The sequence below is a fragment of the Drosophila miranda genome, chromosome XL (assembly GCF_003369915.1).
Source record: "Drosophila miranda strain MSH22 chromosome XL, D.miranda_PacBio2.1, whole genome shotgun sequence".
Lineage (NCBI taxonomy): Eukaryota > Metazoa > Arthropoda > Insecta > Diptera > Drosophilidae > Drosophila > Drosophila miranda.
The window spans coordinates 18954971-18981223 of record NC_046673.1 but is presented as its reverse complement, the minus strand read 5'-3'; the positions used below and the strand labels follow the sequence as shown (position 1 = coordinate 18981223).

At 46.1% G+C, this 26253-nt stretch overlaps 1 long non-coding RNA gene across 1 annotated transcript; it reads right to left on the bottom strand.

The window, feature by feature from the left end:
* Positions 1-12192: 12192 nt before the first annotated feature.
* Positions 12193-12834, bottom strand: LOC117185988. Its single transcript, XR_004471174.1, has 2 exons — positions 12427-12834; positions 12193-12376 (listed from the first exon to the last, which is right to left on the bottom strand). It is a non-coding gene; the product is annotated as an uncharacterized LOC117185988 (long non-coding RNA).
* Positions 12835-26253: the final 13419 nt, after the last annotated feature.

Sequence of the window (26253 nt, the reverse complement as noted above, 5' to 3'; positions counted from 1 at the left end):
AGATGCGGACGAGTCTTCCACTAGCAGTTCTAATGAAGCGAAGAAGCAACAAAGAAAGAGGCAAATAAAGCGATAATGCAGCTCCAAAAAGGAACAGCCGCCATCGCAAATCTCGATAAAGTAAACAGTTGCGAGGCAACCACCGCAACACCGGACCACCGCAACAAGCACCGAACCAGCCAACAACCGTCTTTCGTCATTGTGCTGCACCACAAAAAGTTGCGGTGGTTCCCCTATTTAACCACAACCAATGTAGGCTGCGTAGCTTAAAAAGTAGCATCGAGAGTATAAAATATATGAAACTTTTAAGGTTAGAAAAAAAAAAGTAATGCAGTCAGCGGCGAGAGCAGAAGAATCACAGTCAGATCCGGCTTTTTTTAAGACAAACTGCGAACAAAATTTGTGAATTGGGGGAGGCGGTTGAAACTTGCGATAACGGGAGAATTTGCAGTACTGCCGCACCGAGAAGCGCGGTAAAATCTATGTGCGATTCACCAACACAAAAAGGTAATTTCTCCTCCCCAGGAGGCTAAACGAAGGAGTGAGAACCGTGACCCACGTCTGCGTCAACACCCCCAAATTTTGCGATGACCAAGAAGGCTGTGAAAAACGCGAGTTCTACAGGTGATGGCCGTGCGGAAGTTATCACAGATGCGGACGAGTCTTCCACTAGCAGTTCTAATGAAGCGAAGAAGCAACAAAGAAAGAGGCAAATAAAGCGATAATGCAGCTCCAAAAAGGAACAGCCGCCATCGTAAATCTCGATAAAGTAAACAGTTGCGAGGCAACCACCGCAACAAGCACCGAACCAGCCGACAACCGTCCTTCGTCATTGTGCTGCACCACAAAAAGTTGCGGTGGTTCCCCTATTCAACTACAACCAATGTAGGCTGCGTAGCTTAAAAAATAGCATCGAGAGTATAAAATATATGAAACTTTTAAGGTTAGAAAAAAAAAAGTAATGCAGTCAGCGGCGAGAGCAGAAGAATCACAGTCAGATTCGGCTTTTTTTAAGACAAACTGCGACAAAAATTTGTGAATTGGGGGAGGCGGTTGAAACTTGCGATAACGGGAGAATTTGCTGTACTGCCGCACCGAGAAGCGCGGTAAAATCTATGTGCGATTCACCAACACAAAAAGGTCATTTCTCCTCCCCAGGAGGCTAAACGAAGGAGTGAGAACCGTGACCCACGTCTGCGTCAACACCCCCAAATTTTGCGATGACCAAGAAGACGGTGAAAAACGCGAGTTCTACAGAATAGCGTTATAAAATAGCATTTCGAGAGTATAAAATATATGAAACTTTTAAGGTTAGAAAAAAAAAATGAATGCAGTCAGCGGCGAGAGCAGAAGAATCACAGTCAGATCCGGCTTTTTTAAGACAAACTGCGAAAAAAATTTGTGAATTGGGGGAGGCGGTTGAAACTTGCGATAACGGGAGAATTTGCAGTACTGTCGCACCGAGAAGCGCGGTAAAATCTATGTGCGATTCACCAACACAAAAAGGTAATTTCTCCTCCCCAGGAGGCTAAACGAAGGAGTGAGAACCGTGACCCACGTCTGCGTCAACACCCCAAATTTTGCGATGACCAAGAAGGCGGTGAAAAACGCGAGTTCTACAGGTGATGGCCGTGCGGAAGTTATCACAGATGCGGACGAGTCTTCCACTAGCAGTTCTAATGAAGCGAAGAAGCAACAAAGAAAGAGGCAAATAAAGCGATAATGCAGCTCCAAAAAGGAACAGCCGCCATCGTAAATCTCGATAAAGTAAACAGTTGCGAGGCAGCCACCGCAACAAGCACCGAACCAGCCGACAACCGTCCTTCGTCATTGTGCTGCACCACAAAAAGTTGCGGTGGTTCCCCTATTCAACTACAACCAATGTAGGCTGCGTAGCTTACAAAATAGCATCGAGAGTATAAAATATATGAAACTTTTAAGGTTAGAAAAAAAAAAGTAATGCAGTCAGCGGCGAGAGCAGAAGAATCACAGTCAGATCCGGCTTTTTTTAAGACAAACTGCGAAACAAATTTGTGAATTGGGGGAGGCGGTTGAAACTTGCGATAACGGGAGAATTTGCAGTACTGCCGCACCGAGAAGCGCGGTAAAATCTATGTGCGATTCACCAACACAAAAAGGTCATTTCTCCTCCCCAGGAGGCTAAACGAAGGAGTGAGAACCGTGACCCACGTCTGCGTCAACACCCCCAAATTTTGCGATGACCAAGAAGACGGTGAAAAACGCGAGTTCTACAGAATAGCGTTATAAAATAGCATTTCGAGAGTATAAAATATATGAAACTTTTAAGGTTAGAAAAAAAAAAATGAATGCAGTCAGCGGCGAGAGCAGAAGAATCACAGTCAGATCCGGCTTTTTTTAAGACAAACTGCGAAAAAAATTTGTGAATTGGGGGAGGCGGTTGAAACTTGCGATAACGGGAGAATTTGCAGTACTGCCGCACCGAGAAGCGCGGTAAAATCTATGTGCGATTCACCAACACAAAAAGGTCATTTCTCCTCCCCAGGAGGCTAAACGAAGGAGTGAGAACCGTGACCCACGTCTGCGTCAACACCCCCAAATTTTGCGATGACCAAGAAGGCGGTGAAAAACGCGAGTTCTACAGGTGATGGCCGTGCGGAAGTTATCACAGATGCGGACGAGTCTTCCACTAGCAGTTCTAATGAAGCGAAGAAGCAACAAAGAAAGAGGCAAATAAAGCGATAATGCAGCTCCAAAAAGGAACAGCCGCCATCGCAAATCTCGATAAAGTAAACAGTTGCGAGGCAACCACCGCAACACCGGACCACCGCAACAAGCACCGAACCAGCCAACAACCGTCCTTCGTCATTGTGCTGCACCACAAAAAGTTGCGGTGGTTCCCCTATTTAACCACAACCAATGTAGGCTGCGTAGCTTAAAAAGTAGCATCGAGAGTATAAAATATTTGAAAATTGGATGAAGGCCAGAACAAAAAGAATGAATGCAGAGTCAGCGGCGCAGCTGTATTTATAGTATTTCGCTGCCAGTGCGTCGTCGCAGCGTTCGGACTGAGTCCGACGGACTCGGCAGCAGCGTGAGCAGCATTTATCTCTCTCTCCATTTTTTTTCACTGCCGCGTCGACAGCAGAGGCCAGCCATAGGCAGAGACATCTACATACATATGTATGTACATGCATATGTATATGTAAGGTAGAATCTTGCTTTTTCCACGGCTGCCGCAATTGGCGGTTTTCACTGGCGTTTTGCACTCGACTTGAGTGTAATTTACTAAAATCAGGCTGTGAGTGTGAGAAATACATTAATATAGATACAAATTACCTCTATTGGCTTTTTTTTAAATTTTCCATGTAAATGCCCATATTAGATACATATGTATGTACATATTATACCCAGCGTGGCCGATTTTTCTGCCAATATGCATTAACTGTGTATCTTCCTATGCTCCTCCCTAGACTCCATTTATTGTATTATCATACATACATACACATGTGTGTGTATGAGTGTACGTAAATACTTAGATGAGATTACGTGTGTACGCATTCATATACATATGTATGTATGTAGACAAATCTCAGTCTGCCGCAGCCCTATGACTCATACGAACGTTATGGCAAAGCAAAGGCTATACTGTACCAAGATGTCGCATGAGGAACAAATGCTTTTTCAATTTTCGTTTGACGCTTCATGGTACGGGCGCGCGGGGCTAGTACCTCAATTCTCTTTTACGCTACCTTCGCCTCCGAAGTGCTACTCGGCTTCGTCAATGCCACGGTCAGCACGAGCTCGAGCCAACCCAGAAATATGCTTGTAGTTGTGTAAACCGGTTTCGCCCGCAGCATATACGGCTTTTAGCTTCACACACAAGCGCACTAAAAGCATGTCAGTGTCTGCGTGCCGAAACCGTAGGGCAGCGTGGTCGCTGATGTCTTTGGCGCGGCACAGTGGGGACTCAGCCGAAATAGTCAAAAAATTGTATGAGTGCTTTAGATAAATTTAATGTACGCATCTAATAAAGAATTTTCCAATCGAATTTTCAAGATAGTTTTAGTTTAGGAGATATAAGCACTCAAAGTTTAACATTTTTTCAGTGCGCAAATATTTATTGACTAACTAACTAATTTAGCAAGCTGAGACGGCCAAAGGTCCCACTGTGCCGCTCCAATGACATCGGCGATCCGCGACCACCGCTTCGACGGTGAAGGCATTGCCGAACAGACGAAACCGATGGGCAGCGGGGTCGCAGTAGAGACGAAGTACAGGCGAAAAGGGAATTGAAACCCCGCGCGCTCCCACGTGCCTTTTGGGTCCTAATAGTATAGTGAGTGTGAGTGAGACGGTATATGTTGATGTTGATTAGCCCTTAACAGGCCCGTGGGCTTTAAAATTTTAAAATAAAATGATTTTACTGATATATTAATATTTAAATTTTATGCAGCCATTAATAATTTTTCTTCAACATTTTTAGTTATATTAAAGTGTTCTTTTACATAATATATAAAGATTACTTCTAATTCTGTGGTATTTTTTTTATATGCTTTTATAATTTTGTTGTTGTCGGGACATAAGGGTTAAGAATATATCAAAAAATTCGTCCGTGAACAACCACAAGCAAGCATGCACTGACGATAAGGGACAACACGAACGAACTTCGGCTCCCGACGAGACCACCTTGTATAATTGCATCATGGTGTAGAACACGCAGCTGGCGAATCTCTGTGTAAAAGAAAGAGTAGAAGAGAAGTACATACATGCAGCTGGCATGCAAGGCCACACTTATTTGCCTGCTGCTCAGCTGGGAGAGTGAAAGAGATGGAGCTAGGGGAAAACATCGTTATGCTCAGTGTTGCTAAAATTTCCGCGTCTCAAAAATAAATAAGCTACAAATTAGGCTAAGACTGGGAACGTCCAAAAAACCGTATTTTGTGGTTTTAGTGCTCTCCTCCGCCAAACGGCGCGTAACCACGAACGACACGACAAAGACTGCGTGCGAGAGAGACAGAAAATCAGTCAGAGCGTGTCGTCGGGCGCTGCGTAGCGACAAAAAGTTGATTTGTTTCTTTTGGTTGTAATAATGATCGGATCTGATTCAGATCCTGAAATCTGGTAGATATGCCCGTTCTCTATGATTCTCTTTTTTAATTTTCTCGTATCTTTAAACTTGTAGATTTTCGTTCTTTGAGGGGGCGGAAAAAGGTGGAGGAAAATTTCGAAATAAACTTGTAACAGTGAGATTTAACAGGAATGTGGATACAAAATTTGGTTGCTCTAGCTGGTATAGTCTCTGAGAACTAAGCGGCAAACAAGACGGCCAGACGGCCAGACGGCCAGAAGACCGACATGGCTATATCGACTCGGTTAGTGATGCTGATTAAGAATATTTATACATATGTATATACTTAACGGGGTGGGAAACGGGCGTTAAAAACCTTCACTGTCACCACAAATTTACGATTTATAAATGTAGAAATATGAATATATGTATGTACATACATATGTACAATTAATACAATAACACTCACGAATTCTCCAAAAATTGTATAAGGAAATCTGATTTCTATTAGTATTAAGTCCCAACAATCTCCCGCTTTCAACTTAAGCTTTTCGTTCTACAAATCAAAGTATATTAAGTATATTAGTGAGTACCACAATTGAAATACCTGCTCAACTCTCAATCGGAACTTCGTAGACTGTTCCCAGTCATGTAAGTATTTCATTTGATGGCTATTTGTTCAATCGTTTCGACACCTTTTCAGGACAAACATGGTTACAAGTTTATGGAAATCTAATTTCGCAAAACTACTTCCAATAAATAATCAAGTTGAGCTCAGCAGTTGAATGGAAAAAGTTCATGGAAGAAGGAAGAAGCTCCCTGCGGAGCTCCTTAAAAATGTCTTCGCATCGCTCTGGAGGACCTGCAGGGGACACCACCGCCACCACCACCACCAGCGCCACCGCCAGAGACTCGCACAAGTCGATGCAGGCAGCAACCATAATTCAGCAGACCCCAGACCCCAGGAGATGGGGGGAGAGTTCATATCTTGTGGGTCAGTTTTTCTTTGCTTCAAGTCGCTGCGGATGGACTGTGGACTGTAGTCGAGAAAAAAAATGGGAAAGAAAATAGGAAGAATGACGGAGAGAGCGAGCAGCAAGACCCGCTTTGGGGGCCAGTTTAAAATTTATTCGATTCGAAGAATCGTAATGATAATCGCAATAATCATAATGCAAATATTACATAAAGCAAATTGCCGCAAATATTTCACAAATAAATCGCCAGGGTCCTGGCCGATGTCGGTCGTCCGTTTCGAGAACCTGTTTCTGCTCCTGATTGCCTCTGGTTTTACACAAATTTTTTTTGCTCTCCTATTCCAGTTTATTGCAGTTTATTGCAGGTCCATGGATGGACATTGTTATTGTATCGTATCGATGTTGATGTGGCGGCGTGCTCATTGACGCACATTTCCCACAATGGCCATTAATTTGTTTAAAATTACATTGATTTTTGCTTTACTTTACGTAGTTTTTCTGTATGCTTCTTCATTGTTTTCCCACGTTTTTTGTGCATCCGCGTCGTTGTCCATGTCCATGGCCTTTCCCACTGTTCAGGCCAGCCGTAAACAATTTCCGCGCACTGTGCCAACTCCGTGCGCCCCGGTCCCAACTCGCTCTCGCGCGCTCGGAGGGGCGCTCGGATCCACAATCCACGATCCACACGGCGCTCACGGCAGAAAAAGCACCATAAGGCATAGAGTTGAGCAGTTACGATTTCACCCCCGCTTCAGACGGCCGATCTACCGCGCGAACGTCCAACCAAATACACACACATAATTATATATATACCACTAAACATAACGGTTTTCATTTCTTATGACGGCTACAGCAATTGCGTTGTGGGAGAGTTGAGCTTCGATCCGCCCCACTACAAGCATTGGTCCTTCGAGCCGGATCTTCGCCTTCCCCATAAGGAGAAGCTCACCCCAGCTAGCATCGGCGGATCGCTCCAAGTTCAAGATAAGTACTCTTCGATTGTGCCTAACAACAGTGCAGTGATTTTGTGCGAGTTTTCCATCCCAGTCCGAGTTCCCGTGGCATATGTACATGCATGTGTATGTATTTATTTCTCGCTCTAGCTCCAAATTAAACCATACTTCGTTCTGCCAACGGTTGTGGCTTCCTACTTCTCCAAAGGTTTAATTTGATCCGAGCTAACTCCTGCGTTCAGCTTCCGATCCAGTGTAAATAATATTCTTACCTCTCCAGCTACCAGCTGAGCTTTCGTTGCTAACATACATACATACATACATGTACATATGTATGTACACATCGCAACGCAATCCAAGCGGCTGGCAACAAACATAAAGGCATATTCTTGCAATTATTTTTGTGGTTTATTCCGTGCATGCTCAACGTTCCATAGTTTGTCGGTTTTATAAGGAAATAAAATAACAAATCACTGCGCCTCCTTATTTAACTAATTATAGTACCAACAAAATAACGATCCATACATACTGCACATACATATGTATGTATTTATCTTACATATCTATACGTACGCATTTTAAATTAGCATATTCTTGCACATCTATATAATATACATATTGTATATAAAACGGTTATCCACCGTTTTACCCGTTGTTTGACATCTCTTCAACCCAAGCCGCGGTACATAGCACTTACAGCCATACATGCACACATACAAGCAGCAGCAGCGGTGCATTCTTTTCGTTTTTCTTTTCGCTTTCGCTTCTACACCGTTTGCCTGCGTTGTAGTTGTTGGGAGAATATTTTTCGGTGCCGCGCTTGACTGTAACGGAACGCCAAGTGACGCGCTACCCTGCATTTCGAGAGTATATTGTTTTCAACCGTAGTTCAATCGTAGTATTTATATCTATTTATTCCGGCCACGGTGTACTATTTCCATAATTTAAATACTCGCAATAAATTCCACCAAAACCACATATCCACGGTTCGTAGTTCTGAAATTCCACGTCGCCTTTTCCGCTCACCTACCTTTGCGACTCTACTACGCGTTATCGCAGATCCATCAGCAAAACATGCCCACTGTTGAGAATAAATCTCGCAAGAAGTTTAAGCGGGTGAGTTCGCTGAGTTTGACCCATCCACCCAGCTCCAACGGCTCAGCCACTACGCCCACATCTTCCCGTCCGGCCCCAGCTGAGCGAGGTCCGACCACGTCCAGGGCTCACGCACCACATGCCTTCGAGGATTTGTTGCTCCCCTCGGGAGTCCCTCGCACGGCTCCTAGCACTATGGCCGCCAGTTCCGCACAGTCTAAGTTTGCCTTGGCCGCAAGCAGACTGACCCGCTTCGACCAGAAGCTCAGCGCTCCAGATGCTAGCACACCAACCCGCTCGCTCTACCAAGTCCATCGAGAACAACTCCGAAGCCTGTGGGCAAAGGTGGACGCAAAGGTTCGCGGCCTGTTCGGTGACGATGGCGGAAGAGGATCCAGAGGGTGTAGCTTATGTCCAAGAGATGTACGATGACTGCTACGCGGTCTACGCGCAATGCCTGGCCGAACTGAACGATCAGCTCGAGCCCCCGACTGTCCCTCACACGCCGCAACTGGCCGTTCAAGTGCCGACTTCCGGCGGTTGCCGCCTCCCTCCATGTGACACTGAAGTTTTCAGTGCGGACTACCAGCAGTGGCCCACGTTCCGAGACCTGTTCACCGCCATCTACATAGAAAACCCAAGGTTGGCTCCAGTGGAAAAACTGTTCCACCTCAACAAAAAGACAAGCGGTGAAGCCCACGACATAGTGGCACAGGCTCCACTTACGAACGAGGGTTTCGCGTCCGCATGGAACGCCCTCCGTGAGCGTTTCCAAAACAAGAGGCTGATACTCAAGGCCCAGCTGAAGATCCTTTTCAGTCTGCCCCAAATCCGTACCGAGTCAGCAGCAGCGCTAAAAGAGCTCCAGAGGGCCGTCCACAAGTGCCTCACGACACTCACCCATTCCGAGGTCTCCACAGACAGCGTTTTCGCTGACGGAGTTTTAGTGTACCTCATTTCCGCTAAGCTGCCAAAGACGACCTTAGAGCTTTGGGAGCAATCCGTGACGCACAAGTCCGAAATTCCCACCTGGCACGCCATGGACAAGTTCCTGGCGGAGCGGTACCTGTCTCTCGAAGTGACCGAGGACGACCATCCAGGCATGGAGACTCAGGCCCACTCCAGGGCGAGCATACGCACTGCAGACAATTCGAGAAGCAATCCGTTTCGGTCTCAAGGAAGTCCTTATCCTAGGAGTGCCCACTCGTTCGAGACCACAGTGAATCAAACGAGGAGCACGTGTGATCTCTGCTCCAAAGAGTATCATCCAATCCGGTTATGCCCTTACTTCCTTTAAATGCCCGCTGGCGCTCGCTCCGACTACATTAAGCAAAAGCAGCTTTGTTTGAACTGCTTTGCAAGGGGCCACCAGATACGAGCATGCCAAAGCGCCCACAATTGCATAATTTGTGGAGACCGGCACCATACGCTTCTGCACCGTAGCAATCCAGCAAACTCCAGCGAGGCGATTTCCACAACGGCACAAAATTCCTCAGCGTGGCCCGAGCTACATCTACGAGTACCAAGCGTACAAAATCCAAGTTCGTCCGAAGCCCAGCCAAACGTTCAGTCATATTTCGCCTCCGGCACGAGTGCTGTCCTCCTAGGCACGGCCATCGTTAATATTTGCCACCTGGGAAAAACTTTCCACGCCCGCGCTCTGATCGACTCTGGCTCAGAGGCGACGTTCATTACAGAACGTCTTGTGGACATGATCAAATTGCCATTCCAACGTATCCAGGCACAGGTCTCCGGCCTAAATAATGCCGTATCCGCTCAGTCAAAGAAGCTCTGCAGTTTTTCCATCCGTTCTCCGACTAAGCCGGGCTTACAACTAAATGCCACAGCCTACGTTATTCCGGAATTGGCCGCGAATATTCCATCGCATCCGATCTCGCAAGGGTTCTTGAGAGACCTGCCGAACCTCTCATGGGCGGATCCGACCTTCTATGAGAGTTCACAAATAGATATCCTGATTGGAGCGGATATCCTTCCGTCCATTCAGTTAAGTGGCTCACTGACCAACATCTGTGGCTCTCTCCTCGGGCAGGAGACCATTTTCGGCTGGGTACTCACAGGTCCAGTGCCTCAGGTGATGAATCAAATCTAATCGTTCTCGAGTCAAATTTCCAGACGACCTATCACACTGGTAGAAGACTCGGGGTCTTTTTACGACAGCAATTTCCTTCCAGCTCCCTCCGCAGAAGTTCTCGAACGGTCTCCTGACCGACGGAAATATTTCCAAAATATGCACTGTATGAAAGCTCTACGCTCCGGTCCGAATTCAAGCCTGAACTCGAAGGTGAATCCGTCCTTAGATCAACATAGCCTCACCAGACTATGTAACCGGGCGGCAATGTGCCTCTCACCCGTTCCAAGATCGTTACTAATGTGTCTTCGACGCCTTTATTTCAATTTAGTTCTCCGCACCCAGATATGGCCCCACGTCCCCGCGCCAACCGCACCAGGGAGAACCGACGTGCTCGGGAAATTGGCTCCTACCGTTGCCGAATCTGCCAAGGAGTCCATCCGCTACGGACCTACCACCAATTTCTTCTCCTGAGCCCCGAAGAGAAACTCCGAGCTGTCCTTATCAACCAGTATTGCGGGAACTGCCTGGCTCACCAACACTCCGGCAAAAACAACCACACGCTACTCCACGTACCCACGTCTCGTCGTCCGGCCCGCTCAGCCTCGGGAGCATCGTCGCCATCTAAATCGAACCATGCAAAACGCCGCCCTCGCTCTTCGCAGCCCGCTCAGCCGCGACTGTACCGTGTAGTGTTCAGTCTTCGCCAGTGAGTTAGGGCCAGAGCCTATTCAGGCTCTAACTCCGACATTGGCCAATAGATGGTTTTTTTCTGACCTCATGTTAATAGGAAGCTAGGTTCGAAGGCGCGCATTCTTGCATTGCTCGGGTCCAGCTCGTCGGATTGGTCGGGGTTCTTTCTCCCCTAGCTACACAGTTTTCCTGACACAAATCAATATAATGCGCTTCAAAAAAAATAAACAGGATCTAGACGTTAATATCAATAACCAAAAAAAAAAAACTCATTTCCACTCTGCGCCGATACGCATTTAGAAAACGCTTAGAAAAAGTGTAGTTCGTCTTCTGTCTGATGGAGGGAACAGCGGTGATGTATGTCCCTAGTCTTTACCCACCCAACCATGACAAACGCGTTTACATTCGGGCGTTGTCCCAATTCAAAGATCCAACATCTTCTAGTGCATTTTGAGGGAGATAAGCATAAGTACTTGACGGACGGAGATAATATTTAGTTTAGGCAGACATATTCATGATTACCAATTCATTTTATTTTTTTATGTTAAATGTCCCTAACCATAAGAGATTGTATTGATATTTTTTACATAAATTACAGATATAATCCGATACCTTACATTTACAAATAAACAAAAATATACAAACTTCCTTCTTCTTGGATCAGCAAAAAAAAACTTAATTATTTGAGCATTTGAGGGGGAAATATTCTTTCAAATCAGTATATATTTATCTACTTTAACAAACTTACGCCTGCATTGGTGTATAGGCATTGTGGTTTCAGCCACTAGTGGTACTCACAGTAATTGGTTAAACTCATCGGTGTATCGTTGGGCCCAAGATGACTTTGACGGATTCATTTGTATACGCTGTGTAATTTAGAGGTTGGTCAGTATAAATGTATATATATATATAAAGAGAAACACATTATCCCAAACTCATATTGCTCAGTTTTCAAAATCTTCAGTTACTTTACAAATTTACTCATTGGAGGAAGCTATTTAGTTACTACATTAATCAACACAATGATAAACGAGATATGAATATGTGGATCTAAACAGCTGGTTCTTAGAGCAGCAGCGTATAGATTTTTATGTGATAATGATAAAGGCAAACGGGAACTTGCACTTGAAATTTAACTTGAGAAACACGGGAATCGAAATAAAACAAAAATCTGCTGACAGCAAGAGTGGTTCTGAGGCAATGTGGTTTAGGCTAGCCTAATTACTCAATCCTTTGTAAATTTTCGTAGGTTGGTGACGATTATGTCCTCCGGCTTTTTGAGATCGGCAGGTTCAAACTGAAGTTCGGACATCCAGCAGTGGTGTATGGTGGTTGGTCTTTCACGAGCCGTAAATGATTTCCGATATTGAGCTAGCCCAACGTCAACGGTTCAGCCTTCACTTTGCCGCCGTGGATGTGCACTGCACTAACTCCCAAACGGTCAGCTTTGTTGTTTTAGTAGTTGATACCGTAGATTGGTTGGCCGGCTTGGCTGTATTAAGATTTTCCAGTACTCCTATCCCTAAATAAAACTGTGTCAGAACCTTATCTTTCCACGGAGGACTAACGTACCTTTGCTTCTTTCAAGAATTTCACTTTATTTGCACTTTTCCCTCGGGTAGTTCAGCTAACGCCACTCTTCGGGTTTATTAATCCAAATAAACAGTGGATGATTGGATAATAGCGAAAAATTGGAAGTTATGTAACTCCACGTGTCTTCACCATTCACTCTGCGATTGCTATCACGAAAATCTATATATACGTGTGCCGTAAGTGAAACTATGCAGGGGAATGATTTCACATGAATAAAGTCTATTCGCCTGTACCTATTGCATTCCCAAGTTGAGCTTTAAGCTTTAACATAACTGTGCAATCGGATGATCTTCTGGATCTCCTGCATTCCACCAATTTCTTCGAGCTATGCTAGCGAGGGCGGTATGAAAAGTATCTTTCTAGAAAGTGTACCTAACTTGTTCGACCTTTTCCTTTTTTCTTTTGATTTTCGAATAGTTGGACACTACAACCGTCGCCATCTACATCGGCTCCCGACGAACGACACACTCGTCTCCCCGCGAGCCGCCCCGTCGTAGGAACCACGGCGCCATCCACAGATTCCTCAAGAGCAACCCCCTTTTTGCGCATCCTCACGCCTATCCGACCGTGGAGCGACACTGAGTCGACGTCCTTGTCAAGTCCAGAGCGCCTTTTTTGGGATGAATCGGGTCCGGGGCGTACGCCCAGCCATAGGCCACCCCATTATACTTTGCAATCCTGCAAGGGGGGGGGGAGGATGTTCAGGCCAGCCGTAAACAATTTCCGCGCACTGTGCCAACTCCGTGCGCCCCGGTCCCAACTCGCTCTCGCGCGCTCGGAGGGGCAATCGGATCCACAATCCACGATCCACACGGCGCTCACGGCAGAAAAAGCACCATAAGGCATAGAGTTGAGCAGTTACGATTTCACCCCCGCTTCAGACGGCCGATCTACCGCGCGACCGTCCAACCAAATACACACACATAATTATATATATACCACTAAACATAACGGTTTTCATTTTTTATGACGGCTACAGGAATTGCGTTGTGGGAGAGTTGAGCTTCGATCCGCCCCACTACAAACACCCACTTTGATTGTGTTTTTGTTTGCTATGCGGTTGTTTGTTAGCTGCGGCCTGCTCTGCTGTGTGCCGCACAGATGATGTGGCAGGCACTCATCCTCCATCCTCAAGGAGTGAATGAATGATCCAAGTCAATCAGAAAGATAGGTGGTCTTGGAATTTACTCCCAGGTTTTATTGAAAATTCCGTCAATTTGTTAAGGTCGTTCTCCCTGTCCACTGTCGCTGTCTGTCCCTTCTGTGGCTGTGGTCTTCGGCCCGCTCCTCAATTGATGCAAATCGTTGCACACTTCCTTCTGCCCTCCCACACTCTCATAGCTACACACTAATGAACTGCATGCAGGCAGCACTTAAGGACATGCAGCAATCATTCCAGGCATTCCATCTATTCATCTATTCGCATTCTGCGGCGCCTGAGAAGCCTTGACTCTGCGGTCGTGTCACCTTACGCAAAACCGCAAATGGCATGCCCCTTTGCCGAGTTATGCCATGACACTACTCGTATCAATGTACGTCCCCTGCTACAGCTCGCTATCTGAGGCGGTCGAATCTTGTTCTTTAATGAGTTGAAAGGAGAACTCTCTCCGAGCTAGAACCTCTGACTGATCAAAGATAAGATAATGCTCGAAAAATAAATAAGTAGAGCCTTCAATTGTGAACAGCATAAATATATGTCTATACAAAAGAGATATATATAGGTCCTTAGGCAAATCAAGAAAGACCGAGGGCGAATTTTTGAGAGAACGAAGCCTCCGACGGAAAATGTTGTGTAGCGATCAATTTTCCAAAACCAAAATCCCCCCCTACTATAGACAATATGTAAGTATTTGCTTATTAAAACATTAGTTAAACAATAGAAGAAATAGCTCTCGAGTACAAAAAACCTTTGATTATCTGAGGAACATGTTATATTTCTAAAGAACAAGTGAGATGTACAAGCGAACAAGTTATGTATTTATATCAAAATTAATATGCAACAGAGTTTCGTGCAACGTCAGATAAATCACAGTGTTCCGTATCTGTAGAAGATTTGAAAACTTTTCAGTTTCGGTGGAAAGATTTGCTATCAACTAACTTCTTTTGGAGAGAACTACCCCTAACGGAGTATATATTTAATAAGCGTGATCCCAACTCTGGCCATGGGGCAGGCCGGATATAGTTTGCTGTGGATATATACATACATAGTGTACACCGCTCCTTCGATGTACTCCAGTGCTCTACTTTGTCTGCTCCCTGCTGCTCCTTTCACTGCTCCCTTATTTCCTTCTGCCTCTTTATCCTTTTCTACTGCATTTTCATGTGATTTCATTTCTGGGATGGGAAGGAGGGTTATTTATGAACTGTGCGCGCCTGCAACTACGCAACGATTATAATAATTTTAGCTTATAATGTGTTTTTCCACGACCCACCCACCCGACGGCATCGTACTCGTCCTCATCCTCGTCCTCGTCGTCGTCGTCTCGTCTGGCAATTTGCTGATTTATTCGCACTTAGGTGACTTAAAGTATCCTGTCTGGCGAGAGCTCCTGGAGCCCCCCCCTCCAGTGCTAGTGCCAGTGCCAGTGCCAGTGCCAGTTCCATCCCTTAAGGATATGGGTGTGCGCTTAGCAGCTCGTAACTTTTGTGCTTACCTTGTTGTGTGGAGTGCCTGCGAAAGAGGGATAAGGATAAGGATAAGGATAACCAGGCCAGAGGTCAGGTCGGAGCGAAAGTGGGATGCATTTAAAAATGCATTAGCGTAAATCAATGGATGCGATGCCCTTATGATTGGCACTAAATCTCCTCGACTGGCCGGCAGGTCCTTCCCCGGTGTCAGAGGCTGTTTCCTCTGTTGATCCTGGCTAATGCATTTCTTGGCTCAATTTAAATCAACTGGCGGTGTCCTGGTCGTGGCCCCGTACCCCAAAAACTCCTCGGTGCGATGTCGGTGTCGGTGTCGAGTGCAGCGAAAACAATTTTTGGGCCACAACTTTTTGCCGGCGGTCAAGTGAAAAATTACCGAAGAGCTGTCGTCCACGGGAAAAACCCATTTAAGCAAAAGTTTAATAATGGCAAAGCCAAACGATGAGCTGGCATTTTCCGGTTGAGAGATGCAGCTGCAAGGAAAAAGAGTTGCGGCAAAACCCTCGACTGCAGAATGAGGTGGTGGTGTCTCAAATGGGTCTTGAGGAAAAGTGACTGTGACTCTTCTACCGTGTGTGTGTGTGTGTGCTGATTTGCACTTCCTTCCGATCGTGGAGTTTCGCAATTCGATTTGATCAACTTTTGCCCACAGTTTCCACCACTTCCATTCACTTTCCATTGTGCCTCCTGTGCCTCTTTGTTGCCTGAATGACTGCTGCCTAGACGGGTGGGGGCGCGGGGAATGTTGCCTATAGGCATTTAAGGATGGTATTTTGTTGCCGGCTGCTACCGTCAGACGACGGAGGCGACAATGCAATAAAGTTGTTAATTTTATTATACAGCACGAACATGCCACACACAAGGCAGACACTCTGGGACGCACACACACACACAGGTACACACACAGACACACAGATGAAAGTGTTAATGATGCTTTAAATTTGGTGCTTCAAGTTTTCATAAGCTTAATTGAATTGGGGGGCGGAAAAGGCGTCGCAACGGAAGGGAAGGCCAAAAGGCTGCGGGATGTTGGGAAATTAATTAGAAATGAGCGTATAGTCGTACTACAGTACGTTTCAGTGCGGTAGGCAGCAAACCGCAACATCACTTGAAAACCTGGCAAAACCACAGCCCAACAGAATTGTGTAAAAAAATTTCATTCAAGGAAGGTCGAAATGGGCTGAAAACGTTTTGCAAGACTGAATACAATAATTGAATATAATATTCAAGTGTTCTTTAGGCAGTACTTCGTTTCAAGGATACTTTTTAAGGAAAATCTTAAGCAAAAAAAGGCTTAAGCAGGTTTTTTAAGGAAAGAAGTACGAAAAAGCTTTCTTCATAGAAAATGTTTCACTACAGCCACTCAAAATGTACCTTAAAGCCCTGAAACACACTGTGCATAACCATATATGTACAAATTTCATACACGGCTATTTGTTTACACACATGTATTATCTAACCCATGTATACGTACATACCTACTATGTATATACATATGTAAATATATCCACATATGATATATGTACACCGCCGAACATGGATACCTTGCAGACACGTAGTCGCCGTGAAATGCAATTGAAAAAGTTTTTAATTTATTTCGAATATCGACTAAGACCAGAGCACACACAGAGGCCATGACTGGGGGCTCCTCCTAGGCCTGCCTGTTGGCGCATCATTTATTTATCACTCATACGCCGCGTGGTGCGCACGTTCATTCGGTGTAAGTTAATAGCCAGCACTCAACATAATACATATAACAAAAGCAGCAGGAGCAACAGCGGAACAGCGGAACTGCCGTAAAGAGTGGGGAGTGGGGCAGGGACAAGGACCCTCCTCCGTCTGTATGCCGTAAAGAACACGCTGATTATGCATTCAAACAGAGTTTTGGCAACTGAAAAACAAAACCAAACTTAAGTGATTCCAGACACACACATACACTGAGAGAAAGCCAAATGAGACAGCAAAAGGAGACAGCCGGCGATAGAGAGAGAGAGAAAGTAGAGGTAGCCATAAAGCCAATTGAGACATTAAAACTTATGCCTATCTGGCAAAGGTAAAGCCCAGTCTCATGATGATGAGCAGGTGACCCACAGACCCAGGCCCGGGCCCAGGACCAAGCCATGCCTGTAGGGTGACACACAGACACACATATGCCCAGAGTCAGAGTCGGAGTCGAGCCATCCTCCGGACCATCTATCTATCTGGACACTGGGGATCTTTTGGGAAATAGGAAGGGGTGGGGGCTCTCTCTGATTCGTGGCTTCTGGTGTCCCAGGAAGTTGCCCATAACTTATGAACCTGCACAACGCGCACCGACACCTTTACGCAAGCATTTCCATATACGTATATACAAATACATAAGTGGAATGCTTGCTCGTTCGAGGATATATGTATGCTCTCTGCCCACCGAAACACGTAGCATGACAACAATAATTCAAATATTCATTTATACGCACGACAATTCTGACATGAATCATATTTTTGCCTCAACGCCTCCAGGCATCTTCAGGCAGAAGCAACAGCAGCCTTCAGAGGGAACAGGGCACGGGACGTCAGTGGCTCCACGCGTGCAAGAAAAACGTCGGGGTCACCTTTTGAAAAAAAAAACAAACAGTTTCCTGAGATTAGAACAGTCATGATTACAGACAGATAAGAAATGATATATTTTGAAGAAGAGAAAAAAAGGGTTGCATTCAGAAAAGTCCCTTAAGATTCTGCTAGAAAACTAACAAGAAAGAACATTACAGTGGCAAATTAATCAGCTTGAAACTGATCGTAAATGATGAACAAAAGGGCCGACTTTCAAAGGGGAAAAAAGCTGACAAGTGGAGCATATTATCACTAGAACAAGTGGAGTACAATCTTCACAGACAACACTTTTTCAACACTGAGTCAAAGCTGAGTCCACTCTCCCATATATCAACTGGCAATCAGAGCTAAATATCTGCCTAGAAATCGTTCAAATTTTTAAGAAAAACATAAAACAGGTTCAGCCAAAGTACAGTATCGAATAAATTACCTTGGAGCCGAAACAGTTTTGGGAAAAACTGAATCAGAAGTTTGCCCACGGCATGCCACATACTTGTCCCGTAGCCAAGGAGGGGGGTCCGTGTCCCCCCCGTCCAAGTTCTGTTCTATTAACAATTTTCTGCGACTTTGTGCAAAAGTTGACACCTGAGGTACCTCGTACTACCTTCGTTATCCGTTTGCCGGGATCTTTTTTCGTCGCCTTCACTCTGTACATGGATGATTTTTTCTCTTTTTTTATGGTTTTTTTTTTGGTTGCATGCAGCAGGCGTGCAATTGCTTGGGTCAGGTCATGCCAAGGCAAATTGCTGAAAGTTCGTCCTTCTTCTGGGTCCTGGGCCCGCACAAATGAGCGCAATTTATGTAGCATACTTATTTGCGCGCAGCTTCTATTTGGCTTTCTATTCGTGTTCGTGTTCGTGCTCGTGTTCGTGTGTGCGTGTATATATGTATGTGTATATGTGTGGGTGAGCATAAATTTGCTAAAGCCCTGGCTGGAACTTGGTTGGCCCTTTGGGGCGTGTCCTTTCGGGCGGTTCGTCCAGAGGGAGGCGGCGACGGAGACAGCACCAAATATGCTGGCAAAATGTGTGCGCAAAATACTAGTATTTGCCCATCAGGACAGCGGACATGGGCACTGTCGACAGCCAATACATACGTACGAACTGCCGTAGCATTACTCATTCAATGCATAACCAAAGTCGGGAATCCAGTCAGAAGATTCCTTCAGTCACACCTCATGCCACATGCCCCGTGCCTCTGATAATTGTTGGCCCTCCCACCCGCGAACACACACACACACACACATTCATACACTTTTGGCTCCTCTTTAGGTGGCAGTTAATAAAAACCCCAAAGCAGCTGCCATCCTGCCATCAATTTCCTACCCCTCCCCCTCGCACCGTGACATGCCGTGACGCGTTGTAATGCCAACTATTACCAGGATATTCCCCATATGTGCGTGTGTGTGTGTGTGCTTCCCATCTCCATGCGTGTCATGTTGGTTGTTCAGTCGTTCTCCCACCCCGCACTGCTCTCCTGGTTCGTGCCTGTTATGCTATTGTATGGCGCTCTCTACGTGCTGCAAACTGTCAATTGCGTATTTGTCAATAGACCGGGGTCCTGCCGCCCTCGTCCTCGTCCCCTTGCCCGACACCTACCACACCCCCGACTGCGACTCTGACTCGAGGATAACAAGCAACCAAGTCGGAGCAGTCGGATCTGTGTGACACCCGCTTTGTTTTCCATGAGTGGAAGCTGTATCTGTAGCTGAGTCTGTGTGTATCTGTGAGTGCTTGGGGATGAGCTCCATCTGTATGGCCCCTCGCCAGACAACGCCTCGTCTCGCCTCGGAAGCCTTCACACGGAACAACAGCTGCAAATATGACAGGCTTTTGAGAGGCTGTTAGGGAAAGTGGAAAAGCGGAAGCCACAGTCGCAGTTTTCTTTTGAAGCGCGAGCGTATTCCAGACAGCCGTCTGTCTGGTGTGGGTGGGCTGCGACTTGAACTCGTTCAAAGCGTGGGTTCTTCATTCGGTTATGAAGATGATTAATTTGTCATTTGCTGGCCTGAAAGATGCACTGGCTTACAGACGTTTAAACTGCCATTAGTTGGCTTTTTCTTCCACGAAATAGACCCTCCTCTCGCTTCCTCTGCTTCCGATTGATCTCTCCACACAAACTGTATCGAAATATTATTTCAGACATCAAACGTCGCTGGTGTTCGTTAGTAGATTCAAGCGACATATTCGAGACGACAAATGTATTCTTGAAATGTCGCTGGCTTTCCCTCTGTCTGCGCGGCCGAAAAGCGGAGAACGGAAGAGCGGAAATGGTAACTGCAGACGGAAAGGAAGCATATTGTTGCATCATCCCCTCCAGTCTTCCGCTGGTTTATTTTTCTTTCAGCCCCCTGCTCGGTGATTCCCTTTGACATTTGTCTCTTTTGTCTCTCACATGGCCAGCAAACACAGCTTCAGAGGGCAGTAATCTTACGCTCGCTTTGCCTCTCAGCTCTATCGCTGTCTGCCAGACACGGGTATGTGTGTGTGTGCGCTGTGTGTGTGGCATGAATAAATGGGGCATGTTATTGTTGCCCTAAGTGTTTGTGTCAATTTCAAGCGAAATGAATAATATGTGATGTATGTTGGCTTCTTTTGTCTCTTGTCTCCGGTCTGTTGTCTTTTGTCTTGGTTCGCTTCCACTCTGGAATCATTGGACAGAGAAGAAGTGTGGCCAAAGTCTGGGCACTCCATTCGGTCAGTGTGGCTGCGTATCCGCACTGTGGACACTCCTCGAATCACCTCTTCGAAGCTCATTTAATTAATTGGCATTTTGACATTTTCTTGTTGAAATTTTTCGGTGGATACTCCTTCGCCTTCTCTATCTGTGGCGGCTCTGCTCTGCGGCTCCATCTCTCTGTCGCTGCTCTTCATGATTAATTGCCAGCCTCTCTGGCCTGACCTCCATTCGATACCTTATCGGCCAAAGTCCAGCCTTTGGCCACCTCCTCCTCCCACTCCACCACTTGTGAATCCTGTGGCTATGCACTTGAGTTGGCTTCATGGACGATGTTGCTCCCCCTTCTCTGTCCTGTGGTCGGTGTTTGATTTAGCTTTTGTGAAACTTAAGCATGCTTTTCATTACGTTCCATTTGCTGTGAAAATATTTATCTAATTCATTGATTGGCAGACCGGACCATCCCTATCCCTGCCGTCTGCCGTCTGAAGAATGTCTTTTAATTTCCACAGCTCTTTAGGGACCACAACCGACCACCATATTGACGTTCATTTGTTGCTCCACACCCACACACCCACACATCCACACATCGACATCCAGAGCAGTTCCAGTGGACGTGTTCAGTGGATGTCGTGGAGCAGATTTATAGCATTCAATATGTTTTCAATACTTCCGCGAAAAACGTCAACGTTGGGCCGAGGCAAGAGCTAAATAACCGCTGCTGCAGTTTCCAGGGCCAAAGACACTGAAAGAATTTCCCAGCAAGAGCTGCCTAATGACAGGATGGCATCTGGTAGGTCCTTTGCTCAGTGTATGCAGCTGCTGCTGGCGGCTGCCTAATATATTTCTAAGCGCCTCCTTCTCGCACACTCGCACACTCGTATTGCAACGCATCCTTCATGGAATGTTGCCAATGGCAACAAGACAGAGGGCCGCCATGGAGTGGCGAAGGCATGGCATCACAGCCACGATGGGAGCCGGATGTGTGGATGAGCTTCGGCGGAAGCGAATTCGACACATGTAAGCACACAATGTGTGTGTGTATGTGTGAGTGAGTGCGCCTGTGTGTGGGTGAATGTGGGCTGTGTGTGTCCTGGCAGTGGGCAACGCATTGCAGGCTCCATCGGATTCACTGCTCGATGCACATGAATGCATTTTTCCACAAAATTTAACTTTTATGCTGGATGGTGGGGCGGCGGAGGAACAGCCAGAGAGGAACAAGAACAGGAACAGGAGACACGGCCACGACGATGCCTTTTGTCCTAGTCCTCTCATCGGGCATCCTGGGCAACCTTTTTACATCTCTTCCTCTCTCTGTTTCTGTAGCTGTTTCGCTTTTTGTTGCGCCAAGTACTCTCTCTCTCCCTCTCTCTGTGTCTGTATCGTGGGGTGGTCCCCCGGCAGGTGGTCCCCGACAGTCCCCCCAAAAACTCCTTGTCAACGCGTTTATATTGCAATTGCTAGTTGATTGGATTTGCCAGAGCCAGAGCCGCCCAACGCTCTGGTTTCCCTTTCATTTTGCTTATGAATTGTGAGAATCGAAGGATTTAAAGCTGCCAAAAAAACCCAACAGAAGGAGACGAGTTCCGGCTAGGGTCCTGCAAACGATGTGTTAACAAGCATGAAATCTAAATCAAACCGCAAACACGCAGCCCATGCCCACAGTCATAGCCATAGCCATAGCCATAGCCATAGCCATATCCCCAGCCCCCTGTCCACAGTCCTCAGTCCTCTGTCTCGTCCTGCCTTCGAATCAAGAATGGAGAATGGAGATTGGTGTATTCGTGTATGGTGTATGGGTGTATGGGTCTATGGCTGTATGGTGGTGGGAATCCCCTCTGGTCATGCCATTGCAAAATGCTACAATTCATGATTGAAATTTAAATTGAATCTGTAATCTGAAACAAAATCTAATCGAATTATAGCAACAACAACACCACACCACTGCCAGGACAGGACAGGACAGGACAGGAGGCAGTAGGAGCAAAAGGAACGTCTGGGGATGTGCAAAAAGGCAGAGCAGTCAGTACTTTGCTCTTCGGATCGGATCGGATCGGATCGGGGGCGAACACATTTGCCAATTGGGATGCGGAAGCATAGGCGGCGGAGGCGGTGGAGGAGGAGGAGCCAAACGCCTCGCAGAAATCAGCAAAAGTTAAATCAATGCAAAAAGCAATGGCAATCAAGTAGAGCAGGGTAAACCAATACCCAACACTGACTTCCGAGACATGTGCGCGAAGTGGATGCCCTGTGAATGGTTGGAAAAAAAAATACAGAAAACAGAACTGCCGATAGACCGGATGGATTTGAGAGCCCTCGGGATCATGGTTAGAAATCCTTTAAAATTAGATTTAGAAACATACAATTTATAGGACAAATATTAGCCATGAATCTTTGGTTTCTTCGGGGGTTGGCGGTGAGCGAGGCAAGACCCCCAGTAATTTATTAAATTTGTGGAAAATATATTTAATCTAAATATGAAAGTATTTAATTTAAATGTAAAATATATTTATGAAATGGTTTACACACTTGGTGCAAATAAAATGGCATAACTAATGGATTCTAAGGGCTTTTTTTCTCTGTATATACTTATATGTATCTATATGTATTTTTAAATAAATTAATTCCGGCAAAATATACAGATATATTCAGAGTAAAGTAAAATACAAAAATATTATTTTCTGTGTATGTAAATTGGTATATTTAATATATTAAACTAACTTAATATATATCAAATATAATGTTCCTTGACTTTGAACTTAAATAAAGTGGAAAACATCTCCAAAACATTTCTAAATCAAAACAACCACAAATCGATTCCCAATGCTAAAATGTTTATCTTAAAAATATTATTTAGTAATGAAAAGTAATGAAAATAATATTCCCCCCGCACCAATTTTATTGTAAGACACCAAATAATTATTTTTCTTCTCATTTCCAAGGGGTCTTTCTTCTTTCAAAAACAAGCCCATAGCAATAGCTAACAAACTCTTTTTGATTTCAATGAGAATCGAGGGTCGAAAAGCAGAATACGGCGGCCAGGATGGGTGGGTAAATTCATATGGACTGCGGACCAAAGGACAGCCACAGCCACAGCCACAGCAACAGCAACAGCAGTCGAAAAGGTTGCCAAGGCCTGGCCCCAGTGGCTGAGTCTATGCCTCTGTGCCTCTGTGCAACGAAAATATCTCTGCCCCCGAAAATGGCAACATCATCAATGCCAACTACGAGAAATAGGCACCAGATAGCATCCTCCCATCCCATCCCATCCCATCCCATCCCCTTCCATGCCATTCTATCACTTAGTGCCTGTGAGAGTAGAGTGCGTGCCTGTTTGTGTGTGTGTGTGTGTGAGGTGCGTGTGTGTGTGTGTGTGTGTGTGTGTGGGACAAGCCATATTTAAGTCAATTTACATGCAACAATCAATATTTTTTGTGCAAATAGTCGACCCAGAGTCGGCCAGAGCCAAAGCCAGACCCAGTCGAAGCCCCTAGCTGTAGCTTCTAACCAGAAGCTCAAACAAAAACCCAAAAATTTGTACACAATTTTCAATCTCAGCATCATCATGGCGGGCTATGGCTGGGATACGATATGAATGTTGGGATTGGCGGAGCAAGGAGTGGGGAGTAGGGAGTACGGCAGTAGGGGAGTACACATGCAGTACACACATCCTCTTTGATGGCCAACCCATGTTGGTAGCCCCAAAAACTTAACTAATAATTCCTCGGTGTACGGGTACGGGTGTGGGTACGGGTACGGTTTGCTGCTGCTGGCCAAACAGACTCCGAGGCCTGCTTAATGCGGATGCGCTCTTCAAGGAGAGGGTATACTGATTTTGCCCAGATGTTTGCCAAGCATATTCGCAGATCTATCCCCGATATGTTCACAGCACAAATGGGAAATGGATACGTTCGTAAGGTCTTTGTGTCTGTTGAAATTGGCAAGGATATTGCAATCTCTCTGAAGAGCCTTCTCTTTTGGGAACGAGGGAGCGTCTTTCACTGAGATACTGGTTCCACTCACAGCGAGGGCTGGCACGGAAATGTACTGCCAAGAGCAATCTAATTGGTAGCCTGTGTGTCCTGGCCGCCCCCGCCACGCAATTGTTTTCCCTTAGATCTCGGGCTGTCTTGCAAAATGTGATTTATCTGCTGGGGAAATTTATTTTGGTCAAAGAAGGCGAAATGAAGTGGCAGAACGTACTGAACTGAACTGCCAGGCAAATGTTTTGCCATTGCCAATGCCACACGAAACAAGCAGCCGACCAACCAACCGACCAACAAGACGACAAAATAGCAAACTAGCAAGCCAGTAAGCCAGCAGACCAGCAAACCGGCAACATAGAAAGAAATGAAAATGAAAACGTTGTACAATGTTTGTCGTGGAGCAAAAGTAACACTGACCCAAATACAATTGGGCAATCTCTGAAGCTCTCTGAAGGAAAGTGAAGGGACTACAAGTCCCAGACTCCCAGTCACAAGTTCAACAAAACAGGCAATCTTGTTGCTGCCCCCGCATGGGGCATTTAATGGACACTCGCTCCCCATGGAGCTTCTCATCCTCTCCACTATCCACTCTCCACTCTGCCACTCTCCACTCTGCCACTCTGCCACTCTCTCCTCGATACATGCCTCTACTATATGCGGCATTGTAAAATCCGCTTAAATTGTAGCATTTAACGTCGCCTCGGGGCAACGGCTTGGCATGGGACTCAGTTCGGGATTGGTGGCACTTCAATATGCCTTGCCCTCGCGTGGCATAGCTTAATGGGCACAGCAATGGGGGAATGATAAGTATGCAGCCTCCCGCAATCTTCCCAGGCCCTGAGTAAGCCGCTTACAACTGCGGTGGCTCTTGACTTTGGCGGTCGCCAAAACAAACGAAATCGATTGCCTGAAATGGGGAATATCTTCAAGATTTGTGGGGAAAGACGGGAGATCGGTGTGCGAAATCATACTTTTGTACAGAAGGGGTATTCCCTGGGGTTTCGGAATACCTGTTTCCTATGATCTCTCCGAGCATGCCCCGTGTTCCCATGTAATGGCAGGGTGTATTGTCCAATTGCTGACCACTGCCAATGGAGGCCCGGAGCGCATCGACCCGGACCCGGACCCGGGCCCGGCCACAGAGTTGCCAATTGGCGCGAGTATTTTCAGCTGCCTCGAAGAGGGGGAGAGGGAGGGAGGGAGAGCAGACAGGGCGAATGGCTGTTAAAATCGCATTGCCATGAATCTTTTGCTGCGGCTCTTTTGTGTTTGTCTTTGTGTTTGTGTGTGGCCAAGGTCCTTCTCCGAAGGCAATCGCCCGACGGCAGCCGAAAACCAACAATAAATCGTTGCCTTTTCCCTCACGAAACTTTTGTATGCAGCAGCGGTGCTGGCGGTTGCAAGGTAGTTGGCGGCTTGCAAGGTGTGGGTGGTGCCATTGACACTGTTGACAGTTTTATTACCGTCGAACGTCATTGCCAGGGCCCACCTGGCCCACACACGGGAAAAGGGGAAGGAAGACAGAGAGGCCGAGGCGAGGGTCTCCCCTACTCGTAAATTGCAATGCTCTGGCAGCGATCAACATGCAAATATATTGTATATTCGGTTGCACCGATTGCAGGGCTTGCACTTTTGTGCTCCGCCAGATGAATGGCGAGGACCCGCCCTGCCCTCCTGGGTCTTAAACATCATGATTAACGCGTCCCTACGGGCACGGGCCAAATGAAGCTTTCGCCCCAAAAGAGAATTGTGCCTTGGGGGCAATTTCCGAAAAGAGTTTTGGAGTGGAAGTGGTTTCCACAGATTCTCTCTGCCAAACGAAGTGGCTGTTGTACTGGATCGGATCACATCTAATAGGTATCGAAGATAGATATACAAATATACAACAGTTGGCTATAAGCAAATAAAC